Raw genomic sequence first — 25,193 nt, forward strand, 5'->3', positions numbered from 1 at the left:
CTAATTGTCATGGGGAACCACAACTCATCCCTAAAGGTATGCCTCTAGAAACAGCCGAACCAGTCCAGAACTGGTAGGTCAATCAGCACCAACAACACTGAATTGTGCTCTGCTACCAGTATAGATAACCCAGTGGAGGAACTTATTATCAAACTGCCAACTGGATCTGTCCTGACTGATGAACAACGTAGATGATTGGCTAACAATCTGCGGCAGTTTGTGGGTGATTTCATATCAAAGGTGGAAAAATATAGACCAAATGACCAATGGTGAAACATTATATCAACACTGCTGGCAATCCAGCAGGTAGCATATGTTTGTAGCGTGTGTCACTGCCAGATGACACACAATTCGGGTGGAAGTGGAGATGATGTTGCAAGATGACATCATTGAAACTACAGAATGTCCTTTGTCCCCTCCTGTGCTCCTTGGTGGATGGTATGTGATGTTTCTGCATTGACTATCAACCGAGGAAAATCTCGAAAAAGCTGTCCGCCCATTTTTGGAACCCTAGTCTGTTTGAAAGGACCAAAGTATTTATGAACTGTGACCATGCAGACAGGCTATTGGAAAATTGAAGTTCATGAGGCTAACCATAAAAAGACTGCGTTCATAACACCTGTCAGCTGCTATTAGTTGAAAGTTATACCATTTAGACTACATAATGCTCCAGCCACAATTGAATTCATGGTGGACAACCTTTTTAGACAACTTAAATCAATAGTGTGTCTTTCCTATCTTGATGACATTGTTGTTTTATTGAAAAAACTTGAACATCTAAGCTACCTGATTGTATTGCAGTGTGTTCAGACCACAGGCCTGTGCCTGAATCCAAAAATGTTCCTCTTCACTGCCAAAGAAATAAGTCTTGTGATATCTACTTAATGGTGATGGGGTCTCTCCAGATCCAGAGAAAATAAGAGCAGTCTCAGATTTTCCAACTCTTTCACACAGTAGTAATGTGAGAAGTTTTCGTGTAGTGTGCTCGTACTATTGGCAATTCATAAAGGACTTCTGTACAAAAGCATGTCCCCTGCAGGGAGATACCAAATTTTCCTGGAGTAGTGTACAAGAAAGATCTTTTTTGTGCTTAAGGAGGTGCTAACAGATTCTCAAGTCCTAGCATTGTGTGAGAAGAATGCTGAGACGGAACTTCCCACTGCCACAGTAGTTATGGGATAGGTGCAGTGCTGGTACAAATGTAGGAAGGTGCTGATAAGATGATAGCTTATGCTTCCAGAGTAATCTCCAAGTCTGAGATGAACTACTCTACAATCAGTAAAAAGAGTGCCTTGCAGTTGTTTGGACCATCAAAAAGTTACAAATCTATTTATTTGGTGAACAATTCACTGTTGTGATGGAAGTGGTCACAAACATAAGGGTGCCAACTGACTTTCAAAAAATATGTCATTGCTGCACTGAGTAATGTTTCTGCTGAATAGAGGGAAGACCCACTGCTGCCGCAAAATAGAGGTCTTGAAGGAGAAGGAAATGAGCTAAGAAGAATTCTAATTAATGAAAGGAACAGTGTATGAGAGGAACTATGAACCAGTGGGACAGAAATATCTGGTCATCATCCCAGTTCGTATGTGACCAAATCCTGAAGTATTTTAATCGTGCTCCAACAAGTGGTTGCCTTGGTTTTGTAGAGACTGGGCGGATTCAGACACTGGTTTCACTGGCCAGTCTCCTACTGATTTGATAGACACTGTGAAAAATGACAATGATGCAAGCACATACCTCAGTGCCTCCGGGGCATCTGATACGAATTCTACCTGCAGCAGTGCCATGCTAGCAGATTGGAGTCGACCTCTTGGGAAGACCCTGAAGTGGACAAACAGGAGTCGATGGATAGTAGTGTGCATTGGCTACCTCACCCACTATGCTGTCATCATTTTTGTGCCGACTGACAAAATGCCAGAAGTTGCAAGGTTCCTTGTGGAAGACACCATTTTGAACCGCAGAGCTCTCCACGTGATGATCTCCGATGTAGAAAAGTTATCCAGTTGAGACTAGTTTCAGAGATGATTTTGTGGTGCGACATTATCTACAGAATGACAACTGCCTACCACCCATGTATGTATGGTCACACAGAATATTTTAATAAGACGTTGGCAGATATGCCCTCGATGTACATTGATGTTGACTGCAGAGAGATCATCCATGTTCTTCGTATGGAGCATTACTACAGTCCAGAGGCACAGATTGACAATGGTGGCTTCCCCTTCAAAGTACCCGAAGGCCCACTCAATAATCGTGAAGCTTTACAGGAGGGGCTACCTTCTGTGCTCATTGTAGTGAAGAGTATGGGACAACATGACCCAAATGCAAGGATCTTCCAATACTGGCATACTGAGGACTGCTAATGAGTACTATATCTTGGACACTCTGCATCTTCAAAGAGAGAGAAATGCCACGAACTGCATTGCATGCCATGTGAAGTAACGGTTAGCGTCGCTGTCGGTCAGCAGTTCTAATCTGATCACCAGCAAATATTTGTTATTTAGTGTTTATCATTCCTGGAAGGATATTGATATTTCTTTTTCTTAAGTTTTTGATGTTTGCTTATTCTGGAATATTCAACACACACTGTCTAGGGAGCAGTTCTGCTCTGTCTGAATGTTTGTTCTGTGTGTATTTTGATGTCCATAATACACATGCCTTCAGTGATAAGTGTTGTACTTCACTGACAACCCTCCTTTCAGATTTTTACTTCATTGCAGTTATGACGTTAACAGATAACTTTGTGTATCACAGCTCAGGATCTGGAAGTACATATAACATTTATATTATGACAGTAGAAGATGATGAAAGGGAAAACTGAAGTTTTAAATTTCGCATTTAACAAAATGTTCATGCAGGAGATCATACTGACATACTGTGATTTGACCATTGGGGTTATAGTAATAGCCAACCCACATGTAGAGAAGCAACTGACAGAGATGAAACCAAATAAGTTGTCAGCTCCGGAAGGAAGCCCAGTTGAATTTAACAGAGAATACTATTTTTGCATTGGGCAATTAATTGGCTTGGATTTATAGCATATGTCTCAGCTGGCACAGTCCCAAGCAACTGGAAAAAAGCAACAACAACATCACTTGTGTCACCCTCTATGTAAGAATGGTAAAAGAACAGACTAGCAAAATTACAGACCTATATCATTAGCATCGGTTTTGTTGCAGAATCCTTGAGCATATTCTGAGTTTGAATGTAATAAACCGTGAGACAGATAAGCTTTTGTTGATAAGTCTTCATAGGTTTAGAAAGCATTGCTCATTTTCTCAGAGTATGTCTTGCAAGCTATGAATGAGGGGACAACAGTACATTGTACTTGACAGTCAGTGATCATCAGAGGCAGGAGTATTATGAGGAGTGCCCCAGGAAAGTTTTATAGGACTGCTTGTGTTCTCTGTATAAATGAATTATCTGGCAGTGAGTGAGTGAGTGAGTGAGCAGCAATCTGTGACTGTTTGTCGATGACACTGTAGTATACAGTAAAATGTCATCATTGAGTGACTGAGGAAGGATACAAGAGCACTTAGAATTTATATTTGGTGTGGTGAATGACAGCTTGCTCTATATGGAGGAAAATGTAAGTGAATGCAGATGAGTAGGGAAAACAATCGTGTAATGGTCAAAATACTGTATTAGTGGTGTGGTGCGTGACACAGTCACAGTGATTAAATGCCTAGAGGTAATATTGCAGAGCAATATGAAATGGAATGAGACGGCCGGCTGCTGTGGCCGAACGGTTCTAGGCACTTCAGTCTGGAACCGTGCTTCTGCTACGATCGCAGGTTCGAATCCTGCCTCGGGCATGGATTTGTGTGATGTCCTTAGGTTGATTAGGTTTAAGTAGTTCTAAGTCTAGGGGACTGATGACCTCAGAAGTTAAGTCCTATAGTGCTTAAGCCATTTGAATTTGGAATGAGACGTAAGGACTGTAATAGGGAAGGCAAGTGGTCGACTTAAGTCTATTGTGAAAATTTTGGGATAGTGTTGCTCATATGTTAAGGAGACAATGTGGAACACCAGTGTGACAGATTCTTGAGTATTGCTAGTTTGTTTGGGTATCTCCACAAGGACAGATTAAAGGAAGAAACCGAAGATATTCAGTGGAGTGCTGATAAGTTTGTTACTGGTAGGTTCGATCAACAAGTGAGTATTACATTGATACTTTAGGAACTCAAATGGGAGTCCCTAGAGAGAAAATGAAATTTTGTCATGAAACACTTTTGACAAAATTTGGAGAAGTGCCATTTTCACCTGACTGCAGAATGATTCTACTGCTGCCAGTGTACATTTTACACAAGACTGTACAATGACATATAGACATTTTTCCCTTGATACATTTATGAATGGAATAGGAAAGCAAATGGCTAATGGTGGCAGAAGGTACTCTCCACCATGAGTAATACAGTGGCTTGCGGCGTCTCTATGTTGATGTATAAACAATATCGAAAGGATAGATTGGTACTCACCATATAGAGGTGGTGCTGAGTTGAAGACAGGCGCAATGAAAAAGACTTGTTAAAATATTGAAGCTTTCTGACAAAATCGTTCTGCAGTAGGATGCAACTGAGGTAACTGGACAGTATTTGAATTTGGGTACTATGTTGGCACTTCTTGATTCTGGTAAAAGTTCACCCGTCCTGTTAATAAGACTATCAATTTGGCACAAGGGTTCAAAGCCTTGGTTATTGTTTAAAATGTTTTCAAACTTTTTTAAGCTGTCATGGGAATACCTCTGCCAATGAGGAATTCACTAGATTAGTTTTATACATTAATTGAATAGATTCAGTCAGTGCCAAATATTGAGTTTCAAGATTTTTAATACTTGCAGGTATATGGGAAACATGAGTGCAAATCACAGCAATGTCATTTTTAATACCGGAATCAGTAAAAGCTTCCTTGCACTGGCAAACTGCCAAAGCCTCTGCACTATCGAAGTCATTTACTACCCCTCTAATGGCCTCGAAATGTTTATTGTAAAACAACGCAGCTTTGACACACGTACCCCAACGAGTTACCACTGGTTCGGGAGGTAAAGGCACATTTGGTAGTTTTTCTCTGTAGGTCTTGAGGCGAGCAGGCGCCTTTAGAAACACTTTCTTTGTGGGTGAAATCAGTTTATTTACATTCACAAACGTAGAACATACTTCTTCTGCAAGCCGATGTAGGGAGCAGCAACTGAAATAAAAACAAACACCCTTTCATCTGCGGAAGATTCTGGAAATATTTTTTTAATACGATCATTCACAAATCTGGTGATTGTAGAATGATTTACTTTTTCAAATTCTATGCAGGCCGCTAAATAGGAAGAAGTAGCTTCTTCTTTTAAAGCACTAACAATTAAATTTGCAATGTAATGGCCATAAGTGTCTGTAGTTTCATCAGCTGAAATCTAGATAATGCTGCCCTTGAGTTCATTGCGTACTACTTCCAAAACATTTACATAAAATGTCGGTATGTAATTTTTATGAAATGTTGATTCATCTGGTATATTTTGATTTAAGCAATATTTGTGCAGGAAGCCTTTGAGGATAGGGTTTGTAAGTTTGTGAAGAGGAATGTTGCTTGCAATGAATGCTTCACATAGATCCATGTTAAACCAACTTTCGTGGTTACCTTTGGACAAATCCCAGCTGCTACAACTTACTGTTGTCAGAAGTTGTTGTCGTGGTCCTTTCTTCTTCATTCCTGCGATATGAACACTTGTCTTGACATGCTGGTCTATTTGAAACATTTTGTTGCACAAAACATTTTTCTCATAAACTTGACAATATAAAACAATTCCGTCATATGTAAATGTTCCAGGATGGTCAGCTATCCACGAAACGACGTTTCTTTTTTCGGGCAGCACGGTGCACAACATGTTACACACTACATGTCGTAAACACGTTCAGCTGTGTACAAATAAATAGAAAGCTAAACTGAAACAGTGCATGTGCCACTAAAAGCTTATGAAGTTTAATTTAATTGTTCCCGACGCGTACAGTATGACAGCGAAGGGGATTAACCACAGGCGCAGGAGGATTTAGTCTGTCTGCATGCTCCTGTTGTTCCTCTTCTGTAATGATTTCACTAGGCAGTGGCCTCTCAGTTAGCGAGTGCACGTAGTTCTAGGTCATGGTCAGTTTGTGAGACATCAAAACTAGATCGAGCTAGAGACTGCCTGTCTAAATTTTTAAAATATTGTAAACGTAGAGTGAAAATATGCATCGTCACTAGTTTTTAATTAAAATATGCAACAGCCAATGAAAAGGAGCCAAATATGCAAATGCATATAATCCGGTCTCTACTCATAAGGCACTGACACAGAGGACACACAGTTTTTAACTGAGTTGACTAACAATGTGTATGATACTTAAATAACAGGTAAATGTTAAAAGTTCTTGGCACTGATGGCAGGAGTGGTTACAGATCTTTAATAAGCATATATTTACTGGAGTAACTAAATGTCAGAAAATGTAGACTAAAGTGAGGTTTATATATTTGTTTATTGCACATAATAATAATAATTTTAGTGGAATAATACATGAAAAGGCACAAACTGATGTATTTAAAGTAGTTTCATAGTGTAAAATGTACCTGAATGTGCAAAACACTAAATAAAATATATGCGTGACATAATGTAGTTGTTACGAGGTCGAGACTACCTTAGATGGTGGTAACAGTTGTCTCACTGCACAGGCAGTCCAACAGCTTATTGTATTTCTAATAACAAAACTACCTTGGATTGAACCTGTGTGGTGGTGGCATTGAGTGTGGATATACTTTCCTGTTTTCATTCCTTATCTCTTTGAGCCAACAGCATCAGCAAAATTAAACCATTTGAAACATTACCCTGATACTGTTGTGTATTGCTGCATGTTCGCTATTATGTAATCCATAATCGTTTTATCAGTATGTTTGCAAGTAGATTAAACATATTACTATTGTTGGTTTTGAGACTCTGATTTCAGAATTCTTTGCTTCAGATCTGTTTATCAGCTAGTTTAGTCAAATATTCTTCGTACTTTTGACAGATAGTTTTAAGCTTTTATCTGTACGTTGTTTGGGCTGTGCAGTTCCTACCAACACAATTTTATCACATAATTACACTTTACATTAGATGGCAAGGATATATTTTTTGCCCAAAAATTTGTTATTTGGATTAACTTCAGGCATACTTAAACTGCAACAATGGGAATATTGCATGGTAAATGATAAGTCCCATGCCAGTGGGGCCGCAGTGTGAATGCCGCCTAGGTAAACAGTGTAGAGCATGTTTATTAAATATTGTTAAATATGTGTCTCTGTCACGGGGATTTAAGTTACGTACAAATGAAAATTTGTTTGGGACATATTCCTAACAGGGAAGAAAAATAATGATTAAATGGCCAGTGGCCTATGTGACTAACAAATCCAGATTCACTAGGAATATTCTGGAGTTAATAACACAATTAGTCACAGTCTTGGCAAAAGGTGGCCATATGCTCTTAGATGGTGTAAGGCCAAAGTCTGAAGAAGTGAAGTAACTGCCCTACACTAGGTAGGGATTAGAAGTCGAGCGCAGCACAGCGGCTGTCTGACGACGGTTCCTTAGCGAGAGCTGTGATCAGTGGACCGCTATCGTGGTTGACGTCTGTTCCAGAGAACTCGAAGGAATGACTATTTCAGTAGCAGTTCCGTGGTTGTGCACCAGCAGAAATACTGTTTCTGCACACGGATACAGTGCGACGTGGTAGCAGACGTACGACACCCTGTAGGAAATTAAGGCCCGCAGTCGCAGCTCGAGGACATGGAAGTGTATTCAGCTGTCAGTGGACGTGGTGCCTGTCGTGGTGGCTCCCGGGGACCTTGTGGACAAAAAGTTGGCTATTGTAATTTTCCAGAATGTTTACCAATGTGTAAGGCAAGCATGGATTGAAGTTTGTCTTGCAGGCACTTGTACCTGTTGTGGCAGATGGTGCCTGTAGTGTGACCACCTGTGGGATGTGTGTGGTTAGTTCAGGTTGCTGTCTTGTTGGAAGGACACAGTAGTAAACATACAGTTCATCTGATTTTTCTTAGTAGTTACGAAAGATGTATGAGATGACCAATGTCTTGCTTTGTGGCTTGCATTTTCAGTAAAAATGTGTGTGTGTCTACATTGGCTTGCTATTTTGCCATACACATAGGCGAGATGACAAGCAATTCATACATGCATGTTCTGCAGTGTTGGGTAACAAAATGTGATATACTTCTGGTCTAAGCTTAGCGTTTTTTGCAGTTTGTTTTTATGGTATATTGAAATTTGCTGAAATAATAGTAGTTCATTAAAAGTAAAGATAGAGAGTATAGATACCACCATAAGTGCTGGACATTACTCATTTGTGGAAAAAAATGAAAGAAGCAAATGAGTCAAACTCTGAATGTGATAACCATTCAACTTACAGATACAAGAGCTCTGGAAAATAGATTTTGTTGTACTCTATCATTAGTTTGTCTTTAATATTTGCAGATGGACTATGTTTGGCTTAAACATACCTCTCCAAGTTCTAGAAATATGCAGTTGGTTAAGACAAACCAGCCTCAAGTGAAATACCTCCCAATGTTCATCAAATTAATTTAATGGAATGTGATCTTCTATGTCCTTGTTATTTGGTAACACAATGCACCGTACTAGGTATGGTGGTAAATTCAGTTTGCCCTATCAAGGTTAAGGTGTTTTGGAGTTAAATATAGTAGTTTACAAAGCCAGTCCAGCGTGAAATATAATGGGACTATTTCTGGATGTAACAGTTAGTAGGTAATACTCAGCTTTGTTTCTTGGTGATTTTCAATGCTACAGTGGGTGTAAAAAAAATTTGACAGTATGTGTTCCACCAAAAATTGCTGCAGCTTCCTGTGTCCATCAGTATAGCTAATGATTTGGTGTGCCAAGAGGAATTTTAAGCTATCAGTTTGACATGAGGTTTCACTTTCACAATTGCATCTTCATTAGCCTACTCAATAACTAATACAAAACTTGCTCTCTCAAAAACTGTCACAAAACTGGCACTCTCATGGTTGATTAGCCACTGCTTATATATCATTTCAGTAATTACTGGTTATGTCATCCATTATTGCAGACAGAAAATTTGAGGATTACAGTCAAAAACTTTGTTACTTTTACTAACTGATTATACAAAATTAATTATGATGGTGATTCAAATGAAAACCATAAAAGTGCTATAATACTTTTAATTGCAGCTATGAGCAAAAAACTACATGTCATTTTTCGACATAATATCTGTGGCATTGAATGTGCATATTCCACTGCTTCAGAAGTGCGTAGATACCATGAGGAAACAAGTCTTTTGGATGTGTGTGACCTCTTTGTCACTTCTGAAATACCTGCCTGTCATTGCTTCTTTAAGTGCACTGAACAGATGAGTCACTAGGAGCAATGTCTAGTGAATGAGAAGGATGTACCAGACATTCAAATTTAATTTCCTCAATAGTCTCAACTGTCTAACAGGCTGTATGCGGTATGGTGTTCTCATACTGTAGCAGTACTTTTGAAGTCGGAAGTCCTTTTCCTTTACTTCCGATTACGGGGGAAGTTGATTTTTCTGAATCTCTGATAACAAGTACTGGTTACGGTCACTTCCCTATCCACATAATGCTCCAAGATTAATCCATTTGCATCCCAGAAGAGAATGAGCATGGCTTTTTCAGCAGACAGTTGAGTGCGGGTTCGGCGATGACCTGTGGTGCCATTCCTTGCTTGACCTTTTCATTTCTGGTCGAAGGTGGCCCAAGTCTCATCGCTTGTAACAGTTTTTCTCAGGAACGCACCACCTTTGACATGGAAATGATGCAAAATTTTTTCACAGCCATTATCACGACAGTCTTTCAGTTCGGCAGACAGTTGATGTGGCACCCATCTCACAGACACCTTGTTGAAGTGCAGTATCTTGTGAACAACATTGTGTACTGAACCAATACTAATCTTCAAAGTTGTGGCTATTTCATTTGGCGTTATGCGTCTGTCTCCCTTTACAAGCTCCTCCACTAACACTGTTTTCTTGTCCGTCACAACATGATGAGCCTGCTCGGTCTTGGGGCATTCACCTCAGAAGTTACACCACTTTTAAACATCCTAAACCACTCATACACTGGCTGCAATGCCAATCATGAGCCGCTGTTCTGAGTTGTGTTGTCGTTCTGCGATGAATTTTGATTGGTTTGACACCTTCACTAGCCAAAAAAATGTGTCGCAGATTGCTGCTCAGTCATGATGCATGTTGACAGCAGGGTAGCCATCTTTTTGTGGATGCTGCTGCCTGCTCCTGTGTTGTTGTAGCACTCTGCCACCTGTCAGAAACTTTCTGAAACTCAAGGAACACTGCTGCTGCCTATCAGCTCCATCGCACAACTTTTCAAAATTTTGTGGAACTTTTAAGGATTTCATTTGAATTACCGTCGTCTTAATTCGCCCCTCCTGTGCTGTGACATTTTTACCTGGCTCCTAGATTTTAATACTGAAATTCATAAAATATGTTCAGTAACAATGCTTTTAAGAAGTTGCTTATATCATTAAGATTATTAGTTAGAAAATCTTCCTAACATGTACATGAGTTCTTTACATAAATACTAACGAAAAGCTAGTTTCACTTCTTGAGAAAAGTATTCTGGAATTACAAAATCAGAATTGTTTATGAATTATGCTTGAGTATCGATTACTAGGAGTGAAACGAGTGCAGAGATGTATTTATACTTGCTGAAATTGAAATGAAATTAGTGACAGTATAATAAATTGAGTTATAAAATGACCAGGTAAATGAAATAATAATGTTACAAAATTTATTTGAGCCTGTAAATGTGGCAGCCAGACACCTAAGTCAACAATTCATCATGTTATACTTATCCTGACGATCATGTATTGGTACGTTTCAACACTCCTCACTCCCCCAAAGTACCATAGATGACAATCGGGTACAATACTCTGCCAAAAATTAAACTTAAGTCAATTGTCAGAAACATAGTATAAATGAACGATTCCCCAAAAGTTACCATTCAGCACAATGTGAAGTTGACTTCACAGATTAGTGAATATAAAATGTAACAGTGACCGCAGCACATCAGATTATGCAATTACTGTGAGTACATGCTCAGAGCATAGCTTACCAAAAGGATTCAGATTTAAACATTGAACATTTCCAAATTATTTGAAAAAGAAATAAAAGAATCAATTATACAACATCATACATTATACAAAATCTCACTGCTTGAGAAGATCTCAGTCCATATGTGACAACACCTCCTTCCAGTCTCTCAATATTCCTCTAGTGCTCCCAGGCATACAGTCTCTCTGTTCTATAATTTCCGCAGATATGTACAATTAACTTTGTCACTGCTCACCAGTCCAACATACACAATATAGTCTACAAAGAAACAGAACAGGAAACAATTACATACAGTTGATATTCAAATATCCACATATTAAATAGCCTAAAGTTTCATCACTGTGACACAATAATGGTTTCATAAACAGTAGCTTTCTAGCAAGATAAGTTTTCTCACTTCTACCAATATGGGTTCATGGAATCCTTACATGGCATTTGTGGGTAATGTGTACATTATCAGCTATCACGTCCAGGACAGAATACAAATTAAAACAGTGTGTATATAGCATGATAATTAGTTTTTGTTTTCATTGATATAAGTTATTTTCAATTTCTTTGCATGATTGCATATTCATTTTGACATTGCACTTGCTCTCTCTGCAAAGTAGTGCGTAATTCATAAAACATCAAAATAGTAAGTAATAAAATCTTTTGTTCAGTAGAAGGAAACACACATGGTTTTGTGATAGTGTTCCTCTCGTGTCAATGAAGTGATGCTTATATTAGTAAAGTAATAAAATTGTTGTTGTTGTTGTGGTCTTCAGTCCTGAGACTGGTTTGATGCAGCTCTCCATGCTACTCTATCCTGTGCAAGCTTTTTCATCTCCCAGTACCTACTGCAACCTACATCCTTCTGAATCTGCTTAGTGTATTCATCTCTTGGTCTCCCTCTACGATTTTTACCCTCCACGCTGCCCTCCAATACTAAATTGGTGATCCCTTGATGCCTCAGAACATGTCCTACCAACCGATCCCTTCTTCTGGTCAAGTTGTGCCACAAACTTCTCTTCTCCCCAATCCTATTCAATACTTCCTCATTAGTTATGTGATCTACCCATCTAATCTTCAGCATTCTTCTGTAGCACCACATTTCGAAAGCTTCTATTCTCTTCTTGTCCAAACTATTTATCGTCCATGTTTCACTTCCATACATGGCTACACTCCATACGAATACTTTCAGAAATGACTTCCTGACACTTAAATCTATACTCGATGTTAACAAATTTCTCTTCTTCAGAAACGCTTTCCTTGCCATTGCCAGCCTACATTTTATATCCTCTCTACTTCGACCATCATCAGTTATTTTGCTCCCCAAATAGCAAAACTCCTTTACTACTTTAAGTGCCTCATTTCCTAATCTAATTCCCTCAGCATCACCCGACTTAATTCGACTACATTCCATTATCCTTGTTTTGCTTTTGTTGATGTTCATCTTATATCCTCCTTTCAAGACACTGTCCATTCCATTCAACTGCTCTTCCAAGTCCTTTGCTGTCTCCGACAGAATTACAATGTCATCGGCGAACCTCAAAGTTTTTATTTCTTCTCCATGAATTTTAATACCTACTCCGAATTTTTCTTTTGTTTCCTTTACTGCTTGCTCAATATACAGATTGAACAACATCGGGGAGAGGCTACAACCCTGTCTTACTCCCTTCCCAACCACTGCTTCCCTTTCATGTCCCTCGACTCTTATAACTGCCATCTGGTTTCTGTACAAATTGTAAATAGCCTTTCGCTCCCTGTATTTTACCCCTGCCACCTTTAGAATTTGAAAGAGAGTATTCCAGTCAACATTGTCAAAAGCTTTCTCTAAGTCTACAAATGCTAGAAACGTAGGTTTGCCTTTCCTTAATCTTTCTTCTAAGATAAGTCGTAAGGTCAGTATTGCCTCACGTGTTCCAGTGTTTCTACGGAATCCAAACTGATCTTCCCCGAGGTTGGCTTCTACTAGTTTTTTCATTCGTCTGTAAAGAATTCGTGTTAGTATTTTGCAGCTGTGACTTATTAAGCTGATAGTTCGGTAATTTTCACATCTGTCAACACCTGCTTTCTTTGGGATTGGAATTATTATATTCTTCTTGAAATCTGAGGGTATTTCGCCTGTTTCATACATCTTGCTCACCAGATGATAGAGTTTTGTCAGGACTGGCTCTCCCACGGCCGTCAGTAGTTCCAATGGAATATTGTCTACTCTGGGGGCCTTGTTTCGACTCAGGTCTTTCAGTGCTCTGTCAAACTCTTCACGCAGTATCATATCTCCCATTTCATCTTCATCTACATCCTCTTCCATTTCCATAATATTGTCCTCAAGTACATCGCCCTTGTATAGACCCTCTAGATACTCCTTCCACCTTTCTGCTTTCCCTTCTTTGCTTACAACTGGGTTTCCATCTGAGCTCTTGATATTCATACAAGTCGTTCTCTTATCTCCGAAGGTCTCTTTAATTTTCCTGTAGGCGGTATCTATCTTACCCCTAGTGAGATAGGCCTCTACATCCTTACATTTGTCCTCTAGCCATCCCTGCTTAGCCATTTTGCACTTCCTGTCGATCTCATTTTTGAGACGTTTGTATTCCTTTTTGCCTGTTTCACTTACTGCATTTTTATATTTTCTCCTTTCATCAATTAAATTCAATATTTCTTCTGTTACCCAAGGATTTCTACTAGCCCTAAATTACTAAAATTAGCAATTAATAAATTCCTCCCTTCATTTCTCAGTACTGTACAATTGTGATTACCTAAAATAAGGAACACTGTGCAAACTGTTGCTCTTGTGCAAGCATTCCTCATATTGATATGTAATAAAACTTCAATGAAAAATGAATATGTTCAGTGTTCAACTTGTATGATTAACATTTATTAATCCAGTCAGATGTGTCTCTACAAGTGACAACTTATAAGCAAATTCTGTTCAGCCTACTTCTTTTCTGATCCAAGAAAGTTACATTACAGTAAGGCAACAACTGCCCTTTACCTTAGCTCATTCAAAATAACCCTCCTTTCAAATTCCATGAAGTATACTGTGAAAATAGTTTACTGTCTTCATTACTGTTGCTCTTCATACTAAAATTCTAATCTTCACACAAAATTTCTGCCACACACAAAAAATAATGAACAATCAAAGTACTTACCTTAGTTGTCTGCAATGAAGTAATTCCATGCCACAAAAATTTTTATTTATTCATTTTATTTATTATTTGTGTCTAATTTTTAGTTATCTTCTCTTTAATCAACTTCTTGTGTCAACATATGGTCCATTTCAGATTTTCATGCCAGTGGTTTCTTTAAAGTTTTCCCCTAGTATCAGCATCCATTATTGCATAGATCAATCTGAAACCCAAAATTCTGTTACCAAAACCTCATTAGCAGGGCAGCTTTAATCTTGGGATTGTCCACTGCAACTGAATTGTTTCTGGGTGTAACAGTTTGTAGAGAATAGTCACCTTCACTTTTTGCCAGTCTCTGATGCTGCAGTGACTACAAAACTATTTGTGATATCTGCTCCACCCAAATTTGCTGCAACTTCCTGAGTTCCTCACAGTGTAGCTAATGATATAGTATGCCAAGAGAAAGTTTAAGTAATCAGGTTAACACAAAGTTTAACTTTCACAATTACATGTTAATTGTACAATAACTAATACATAACTTGCTCTCAAAAACTGTCGCTAAATTGGCACTTCCATGGCTCATTCGCCACCGCTTATAAATCATATTGATGGTTACCGGTTATGTCATTCATTATCGCAGACAGAAAATTTAGGGATTTGTTGGCTTTTACTAACTGATTATACAAAACTAAATTTTAACTTGTGTTTCCCATGCTGTGGCATTAATTTGTTTCACTTGGCCCTTAGTTTTTAGCACTGAAATTCGTAAAATAAGTTAGATAACAAAGCTTATTTTAAAGTTGCTTATGTCGTGAAGATAATTGCTTGGTAAATGTTCCTAATGTGTGTGGGATTTCTTTACATAAATACTAACAAAAAGCTAATTTCACCCCTTGTGAAAAGTATTCTGGAATTGCAAAATGAGAATTGTTCAGGAATTGTGTTAAAGTATCAACTTGTAACAGCTGAACTAGTTCAGAGATATATTTGTACTTGCTGAAACTGAAATGAAAAACAATATAATTAATTGAGTTTTAAAATGACCAGATAAATGAAGTAAGAATGTTACAAAATTTATATGAGGCTGTAAATGTGACAGCATGACACCTGAGGCCAACACTTTATCATACTTACTCCAACATTCATATTATGAAAATGATAGATTGCTACTCTTCAGGCCTTCTTCTGGAGTGCGCATGCCACACACACACACACACACACACACACACACACACACACACACACACACACACGTACACGTACACATGTTCACCCAAACACAACTCACGCACACATGACCACTGTCTCAGGCTGCCAAGGCCAGATTGTGAGCACCTGTCATTTATTTTATAGTGACAAAGGCATTCTGGAGAATAAAATCCAAGAAGAATTATGTTAGAACTACCTGGACACATGTTTGGTGTTTTTATGTGTGTAATAATAAATTGTTCTAAAACTAGAGGATGTGTGATGTTCTAGAAACATAGGTTGCTCTTGAACTAGACAGTGTCATCAGGAGGTGTTTGCTGTGTTGAAAGAAGCAATTGCTGATGAAATTGGTAGACAAAGGGATTTTTTTACATCATGGAACAAGTGATTAAAAGAAATGAATGGTACAAAACAATGTATCATCCATCATCGTAGGCTACAATAGGTATATTGGAACAGTTGTCAAGACTAGTGGGCAATTTAGGCATTTACAGATGCCAGCCATCGGAAAATTCAAAACCACCTCAGTTCCTCAGATATTGCTTCCCAGATATATTGTTAAAGACATGAAAGTAGTATGCTGTGAGATAGTGTCTCGTGTGCTGGAGTAAAGAAAATAGAAAGGTTACATTTCTTACTGGTTTCCTGTTTGTGAAAAAGCTTTGAGCACATTGCACTTCTGAAAATTCCATACTGATAGAAACATGAAGCTAAAATGAATAACGTATTTTACCATTTATACACTCTCTTTGTTGTCCTTGTGACAAAATAAATTGTTTTCTTCTTCTTCTGCTTCATTGGGACCCATCAGGATCACATGTGGTTTGTTTTGCACGTCTCCGTTTCTTTCTTCCTCTGTTTCTTTCTTCCTCTGGTAAGACAACTTTAATTTTGGTGTCTGGCCACCTGCGACCATCCATCAACCCTTTATACTTCTCCCTGTCCTGTACTATTGCCTGCAGATTCCATTCTTTTATTCCTACAGCCTTCCAGTCATCTCCGACTTCCTTCACCCAGTTGTTTCCCGTATGATATGTTGCATTCCATATCTTCCTAGTCAACCTCTCTTCTCCATCCTCATAATGTGCCTAACAAATTGTAACCTCCTCTTCCGTATCTCATTCGATATGGGTTCAATATTTGCATACAGTACTTGTCATGTTCCGTGTATCCAGCTATCCCCATGTTTTTTGGTGCCCCATATGTGTCTCAGAATTTTCCGCTCCTCCTCCTCCAGCTGTATACAAGCTCTCTTGCCGAGTGTGATCATTTCTGATGCATACAGAGCAGCATTTCTTACAGTTGCTGGGTAATGTCACAATTTGGCATTTTGTGACAGCTTTTTCTTGCCATATGTTGTTTTCACCGCATACCAAAGCTTCTGTAAAAGCTGCGCCTGTCTACTGTGCTACTGTTGCTCTGTATGCCACCAGTTATCTTCTGAAAACCGTTGACTTTCTCAACTGCTTGGCCATCTATCTTCCAGTCAGACTCAGTGTTCACTGTCTTGGTCTTCTTATATACAACCTTCAGTCCGACCTTTTCTGCTGTTTTGGCTAGAATTTTTAGTGCTGTCTTTGCCACTTCTTCTGTCTCATTTAAGAGTGCCATGTCATCTGCAAATGCCAGGCAGTCCACTGTTGCATTGTGTGTGACCTTGTACTCTATTTGCACACCTTTGATCTTCGTGTTACTAATTAGTTTTCTCACTACTTCGTCCAAAACCGGGTTAGATGAAGTTGGTGACAGCCAATCCCCTTGCCGGACTCCTGGTTTTATTTCGAAGCTGTCTGACAGCGTGCTTTGATATCTGATCCTGGCAGTAGTGTCACTTAACATTTCCTTTATTATTGCATGTGTTGTAGCGTCCAGTCCTCTATCTTCTAACACATCAAGCAGAGTACTTCTGTCAACTGAATCGTAGGACTTTTGAAAGTCCACAAATGTCACTATTGTCCTTTTTCCTTTCTTGTGTCTGGGGTTTTATTATTCTTTGTATTCCATATATCTGTTCTGTACAGTTCCTCCCTTTTTTAAAGCCACACTGTTACTCCCCTATTGTCAGCCCAAGCTGTTCTTCAACTCGGTTCTGCAAGATTCTCGACAAAACCTTGTACCCTATGTTTAAGAGAGGGATGCCCCTGATGCCCCTGTAGTTATCCAGTACTTTCTGGTCCCCTTTCTTGTGCAGTGATATTATAATGGCTTCCTTCCAGTCTATGGGTATCTTCTTCTTATTTATCCCTATATGCATTATTATATTGTACATACTTCTATTTCAGGCCCACCCCACTTGATCTCTTCAGCAAATAAATTGTTTTATTTTAACAATGACCAATTTATTATTGTCATGAAATATATTGCTTTATCTACGATAATGATAGCAGCTGAAGAAATGAATTAAAATTTGTGCCATGGCCGGGACTTGAATGTTCGAGTCCCAGACATGGCACAAATTTTAATTCATTTCTTCAGCTTCCATCATTATTGTAGATAAAGATGGGACTTAAATGTCTCGGGGGAAAATTTAATTATATTGATTTATGTTTCTATCACTTCTCCATGCGTAAAAACACCCAAGACCTATACAGGTCTTATGAAAAAATTCACAATTATGAATTCAGATTTACCATTCTGTCTTGTTGGAGCAATTGCATTATCCTGCCGATCTATCCCATTATTTTGAAAGTTCGTAGGGTGATGGATGACTTATGTTAGGTTGGTCATTGTAATTCATCTAGACCATTAAGGGAACCATATCTAGCTTTTGCACTACCTTAGAGACCATTTGGGCCTGTGGGCATGTGTGACCTGTGTGAATACCTAATAACCTTAATGTAGTTAACTGTGGCACTCGTGAACAAACTACATGTATGTTGATCTAGTTACGGAAAAGCAGATTCCAAAATGAGATTAATTGGAAAAGTCTTGAGAGCGGATTCACCCATAAATATGTTTGCTTATAATTTGTGGGAGGACTGTAAATGAATATTTGCTTCATGTAAGGTTTACTTTTAAACTGTAATAGCAGATGTTCACAGATAAGTCAAAAAGACTATCATGTCCAATGATGTATGAATTATTCCCATGGCAGGAAAACTGGATAAATTTGAGCTTATATAAAGGTTTGCATACAATTCTTTTTTTCTGTGTACAACCCTCAAATGAAATGAAAAAGTAGTACAATATGTAGAGTCTTGTACTGCAGGAAGCAAGGGAGAAGATGCATCTTTGTTGTGTGTAGTGTAAGAAAGATGCGAATGACAATGGGGTGGAACATGCGGCTTTTCGCGGATGATGCTGTAGTATACAGAGAAGTTGCAGCATTAGAAAATTGTAGCGAAATGCAGGAAGATCTGCAGCGGATAGGCACTTGGTGCAGGGAGTGGCAACTGACCCTTAACATAGACAAATGTAATGTATTGCGAATACATAGAAAGAAGGATCCTTTATTGTATGATTATATGATAGCGGAACAAACACTGGTAGCAGTTACTTCTGTAAAATATCTGGGAGTATGCGTGCGGAACGATTTGAAGTGGAATGATCATATAAAATTAATTGTTGGTAAGGCGGGTACCAGGTTGAGATTCATTGGGAGAGTGCTTAGAAAATGTAGTCCATCAACAAAGGAGGTGGCTTACAAAACACTCGTTCGACCTATACTTGAGTATTGCTCATCAGTGTGGGATCCGTACCAGATCGGTTTGACAGAGGAGATAGAGAAGATCCAAAGAAGAGCGGCGCGTTTCGTCACAGGGTTATTTGGTAACCGTGATAGCGTTACGGAGATGTTTAATAAACTCAAGTGGCAGACTCTGCAAGAGAGGCGCTCTGCATCGCGGTGTAGCTTGCTCGCCAGGTTTCGAGAGGGTGCGTTTCTGGATGAGGTATCGAATATATTGCTTCCCCCTACTTATACCTCCCGAGGAGATCACGAATGTAAAATTAGAGAGGTTAGAGCGCGCACGGAGGCTTTCAGACAGTCGTTCTTCCCGCGAACCATACGCGACTGGAACAGGAAAGGGAGGTAATGACAGTGGCACGTAAAGTGCCCTCCGCCACACACCGTTGGGTGGCTTGCGGAGTATAAATGTAGATGTAGATGTAGATGGAGGCAGGATGCTGGACATAGAGATGAGTGGAAGCTGTGACTGTGGAGGATGGCATACTCCTGACCGGCTGCCAGGGAACACATCCAGGCCTGAGGGTGTGTCCTGGAGCAATGGTGACAATGAGTCGGCGAGCAGGGCCAGCGGGGGCATCGTCCATCTACTCCTCCTGGGGTGCTCTGTGGCACCAACGGGCAACTGCGAAGGCAGTACAGTCCCAAGAGGCCGTGAATCTGGGGGAAGAAAATCAACAGAATCACACGTCAAATGACACACATGAATTTGGTTCTAATGGTGCTGCTGCAAACCATCAGGACCTACAATCACGTACATAAAAGAGCCAAAGCGTTCCTAGATCACACCTCTTTCCCAGCACCCACAGTTGCCATAAACCCTGAAAAGACCAAGATTGCACGGCAAATCGATACTTGTGGACCATTGGTGGTGACGGATGCTGAGGTGAGTTGGATATAGCAAGTGTAACAGCGTTTGATGGCGGTGGCCATGCAGAAGTTCCGCCAGTGATGGTCCGTCTCTTGGGGGGGGAGCGATAGGATGCAAGAAAGAGTGGCAACACCTGTTCTTGTATGTGGGTGGTGCAAAGCTTCACTACCTGTTGTTTAAAAGTGCATACGAAGCATTCTGCTTCTCTGTTGGGCTGGGGATGAAACAGAGCACTTAGATGACAAATGCCATTTCGTTCACAAAACTGTTCTAAATCACGTGAAATTAACTGTGATCTGTTGTCCGACCCAAGTGCTTCTGGCAAACCTTCTATGCAAAATATGGAGGACAATGCTTGGATGGTGCTATATGATGTGGTAGTAGAAGCAAATGGGAGCTTGTTAAGAGTCTACCACTATGAGCCAATGAGTATTCCAAAATGGTACTGCAAAATCAATGTGCACCCGTTGCCATGGGAATTGAGTCTTAGGCCAAGCTGCTAATGTCTGTGGCAGAGCGGATTGGTTTTCCACTCGTGTGGGACACTGTTATGTCATCTGTTCCATCTGTGCACCCGTGCCCTATCAAGTACAGTGCTGTTGCGCCAACTGTTTAGTGCAAACAATTCCCCAATGTCCTAGGTGGAACAATCGCAACACATACTTTTGCAACACTTTGGGAATAAGCACAAGTGGTTGTCCACTGCAATTTTGAACTAGAATGATACCCTGTTGAACTGAAACGTTATGCAGATGTACAAAATATCGGTGCACAACTGAGTTCTGGGTACTGTTCAATAAATGAGTCAGAGACATGCAAATGTAATACAACAGATTCTTGAGATCTGGATTTGTTTCTCTATCCTGTGCAATTTTTCTGTAGTGTAAGGGAAAAAGATTCCAGCAATTCAGAGTCTTGTGCATAGATTTGGCAACAAGATGCGGCAGATGCATCAAAATCATAGTCTGGGCCAGTTGAAAGCTGAGATAGGGCCATGCCTTGCTGTAGTCTGTACACGATTGCATACTGACACTGTGAAAGCAACAAACCCCAACATTGCAATTTTTGAGCAGTGCGTGTAGGAACCAGCTTTACCAGATGAAACAGGGAGTGCAAAGGCTTGTGATCTGTCACTAAAAAGAACTTGTGACCATAAAAATAGTGATGGAATTTTGTCACACTGTACACAATAGCAAGAGCTCCTTTTTCAATTTGAGAATAACTGCACTGAGTTTGAGTTAACAACTTTGAGACACAAGCAGTAGGTCCGTCTTATGCGCCAAGTCTGTGTGAAAGCACAGTGCAAATTCCATAGGAAGAAGCGTCGACTTGCAAAACTACTGGCTTGGCAGGGTCAAAATGCACTAAACATCTGTCACTAAGCAAAGCATTTTTGAGTTCCTGAAGTGCGTCTTGACAGTCTTGGTAGTCGACGCAAAAGGTACATTTTTGCAATGCAGACAATGCGATGGAGCTGCAATCTGAGCGGCATTCGGTATGAACCAAATGTAGTATGTCATTTTGCCTAGTACTGACTGCAGTTCTGACACATTGTGAGGAACAGGCAGGTCACAGATTACAACCAAATTAGACTGGAGGGGGTGCACACTTTATCACATGACCTAAGTACTGTAGTTCAGTTTGAAGAAAGTCACACTTTTCGAGACGACTCTTGAGTCCTGCTTCTCAAAAAAGAGTACGCAAATTGGCAATGTGTTACTCTGGTGTACAACCTGAGACAACAATTCCGTCGAGATAGTTTGAGCAAAATGGAACTTTTGCAGTCAGCTGTTCCGAGTAACGTTGAAAAATGCCGGGTGTGGAAGCACTTACGAATGGCAAATGCAAATACTTGAACAGTCCTAAGTGTGTATTTACAGCAAACACTTAATATGATTCTTCATCCAGTGGAATTTGCAAGTAGACATCATGCAAATCCATCTTAGATAAGTAATGTCCTGCACCCAGCTTGTTCATGAGTTCCTCAGGGCAAGGTAACAGATAAGTGTCAACCACTGTCTGTGGGTTGACTGTAGACCTGAAGTCAACATAAATGCGAATGCGGCCAAAAGGCTTAAGCAACAAAACTTGTGGACGTGCCCATTGACTAGCTTGAATGGGAGCAGTTACACAATTATCGTGCAATTCTTTCAATTCACTGGCTACTTTGTCTCTTAAAGCAATTGGAACAAGCCGAGCCCAGAAAAACTTAGGCTGTGCATTGTCTTTCAGTGTAACATGCGCTACAAAGTTATTAGCTTTTCCCATTCCTTCTGAAAATAGTCCAGGAAATTCATTAACTGTCTTTTGTTGCACAAACAGATACTGAAAGTATGTTGTCTTGGATGCTAAGTCCAAACAAATCAAAGGAGTCTAAACCGAATATGTTCTCACTGTCTCTTGATTTTAGCACAGTAAAATTCACTGTCCTAATGTGAGATTTGTAAGTGGTACGAAAACTGCACTGTCCAAGCACTGGAATATCCTGTCCGTTATAAGCAGTGAGGTGCTTCCTAGATTTAGAAAGGCATGGTGAGTGTAACTGTTTGTACATGGCACGATTAAGCAAAGTTACTGATGCACCTTGTTTAATTGAAAGTTCACATGCTGGCCAGGAACTCATAATTAGACAAGTAGTTCGTTAGAACGTCATTACACAGCACTAGGGTGAGGAGGCGGCACAACCTGAATCTTACTTTTGTCAGAACCTGTCGTAGGTTTTGAAAACACACCATTCACTGCATGTGCATGAGCCTGTTTTTCCCGGGAATGGGCAAAATTTCTTGTTTTTGTACTGTTGCAAATGAACTGCTTGGACATGGCCTTTTTTTCCACATGTGGAACACGTTGTGTTAAGTGATGCGCAAACATATCATATTATGGTGAGCAAAACATCTAGGGCAAGATGTCACTAAATTCACAGGTCTGTTTATATGTCTACGTGGCTGTATATGCGGTTGTTGTTGATTTGTTGTTGTGGCTGCTTTTGGTGGTCATGAGCATTTGGTGACTCAACCTGACAGATCGGGACCTGGTCAAACTTAACGGCCACTATGGCACCTGAATCATATTGCTCAAGATTTGCAGTACAAGGGGAATTGATGGACCAGAGTACTTTAAGATCTGTTCCCGTATCCTACTGTCTGGGACATTGAATGTTATTGCATCTTTTATAATTCAATCATTGTAAAAGTTGCCACAACTGCACTTATATTTACACTTACTAGTCATGTCCATTAATTCTGTACACCGCTGACGGTACATCTGTTCCAATTTTTCCTGCAAATGAAAAAAACTGATATCTGGGTGCAGCTACTTGAACTTGCTGGTCATAGTATTGAGTTAATGCAATGATTACTTGGTCATAGATGAATGTGCCGGGAGATAGGTTGGGAATAGTTTTTGTATTAACCTAAACACTGAGGACCCTGCAATCAAAAGGAAGTATTATAACTTTACAGTATCTTGAACACGATGAACTTGACAGTGTGCTTGGAACTGAGTTAGGTATTCAATCCATTTCTCTTCTGTGTCCTTAAATTGCCAGAACATTGGTATACTGGTCAGTGGCACTTGTTGGCCTGGTTGGTTGGTCGGTTGTGGTTGTGTAGCCAGTAGTTTGTTGTACCGTCATCAGCAAGGTAGCTATTTGTTGATTCTGAACCTGAAAAGCTTGTGTTGGATCCATCACATTGGCTGTCAGCAGCTGTGGTGCAGAGGCAGGGGGTGGAGGGAGCAGAGAATTCATGGTTTACACAAATATGTTGTAGCAAAAAGCAAGCAAAGCCTCTGAAATGAGAAATTTGATTAGTTCTGTGGCTCCCCTCCTGGAATACATGTAAGATCACAACAACAAATTAGCAAATATAAACACTTGAAAATGATCGCCCTGGCAAGCTAAATCACAAGAGAAGCAAGCAAAATCTTTGGCCAAGTTGATTATCTGCGATCGCCAATGAATTACCCTCATTGCCAATGTAGAGTCTTGTACCATAGGAAGCAAGGGAGAGGATGTTGTTATGAGTGGCCAGTATCCTGTTTCTACAACACAAATGCAGAAGTGGATTGATACAGTTCTTTATTTATGTGAAACTGCTACTTAGCTTGAGTACAGTACATGTTCCTGGTACAAGCTCATCAGTAATAGTCCTCTTACAGACAATATCGGTAATCTTCCTATTATAAACTTTAGTCTCACTGCTAGCCCTGCTGTGGTCACTAATCTGGTCACCATCTGCTGCAACCTGCGATGTGAACTGAGCTCGCTCTGCGAATGCGCAGCCCTCAGGTCAGCAGCTGTGGCTTAAATACAGGCTGTTGAGAGGGCATTGGTGACATGTTAGTTGTCGGTGCGTCTTTGGCCTCTCTCGTGATAGGCGTGCTTGATCCAGCACCTACTATCGATCTTCACGCTATATCTTTGCCGACTGGTGCACTGATGACAGCTTATGCCAGCAGACAATATGATATTGGTTCACTGTGTGTCCCCTGTGACATACGAAAGCAGCATGCAGAATAAATATGGAGACGCCAGTACAGATATGGTGTTTACTGGTGTCTCACAGATTAGTTATCTGCTTCAGAAATGTTGATGACAGACTACCTCATGTGAGGTGACCTAAATACAGAGACCTTGTTGCCATTTGCTAAGTAAGCTGCTAAAGGCATTATTTCTTCTTGTTTATATCCATAATCATATCTCCTCTGTGGGCAGTGTAACTTGGTTTATTGCAAAAAGTTTTAAGCAATTCTGTGTCTTACAGCAAGCATTGTTCAGTTTTGGTCAAGTAGTGTCTAGTCTCTTCTTCACTGACTAGGTTATTCACATTGACAAGGGTGCAGTCCTGTCTTTCTTTCACTAGTTCCTGTTCCAGCAAGGTTTTCAATGATAAAGGAGGCTGACCTGAATGATGAAGTTACAGGGTTGAAATTACCTCTCAAAGATTTAAATCTGGTTTAAGTATGGGGACAGTCTCACAGAGCACTGGCAACATCCACTCACAGCACAGAACTTGTCCAATGTTAACCTTCAGGAAAAAGTTTACTGTTGAACTGCAACAGTAGTTTCTTCTTCCCCTTTTGGTCAACTGTAGTGAAACTGATTGGAAGTGCTTTAGCTCTTGGCTACAGTACATCTATGTATATGATTAAAGATTAAAACTTGCACAGAAGTAGATTGTGAC

At 39.9% G+C, this 25,193-nt stretch overlaps 1 protein-coding gene across 5 annotated transcripts in view; it reads left to right on the forward strand.

Moving 5' to 3' along the window:
• LOC126481493 (protein phosphatase 1B) overlaps window positions 1–25,193 on the forward strand; it is a 243,577-nt gene that overhangs the window by 58,409 nt on the left and 159,975 nt on the right. The gene's annotated exons all lie outside the window — the stretch shown is intronic.

This window comes from Schistocerca serialis, chromosome 5, assembly GCF_023864345.2.
Source record: "Schistocerca serialis cubense isolate TAMUIC-IGC-003099 chromosome 5, iqSchSeri2.2, whole genome shotgun sequence".
Lineage (NCBI taxonomy): Eukaryota > Metazoa > Arthropoda > Insecta > Orthoptera > Acrididae > Schistocerca > Schistocerca serialis.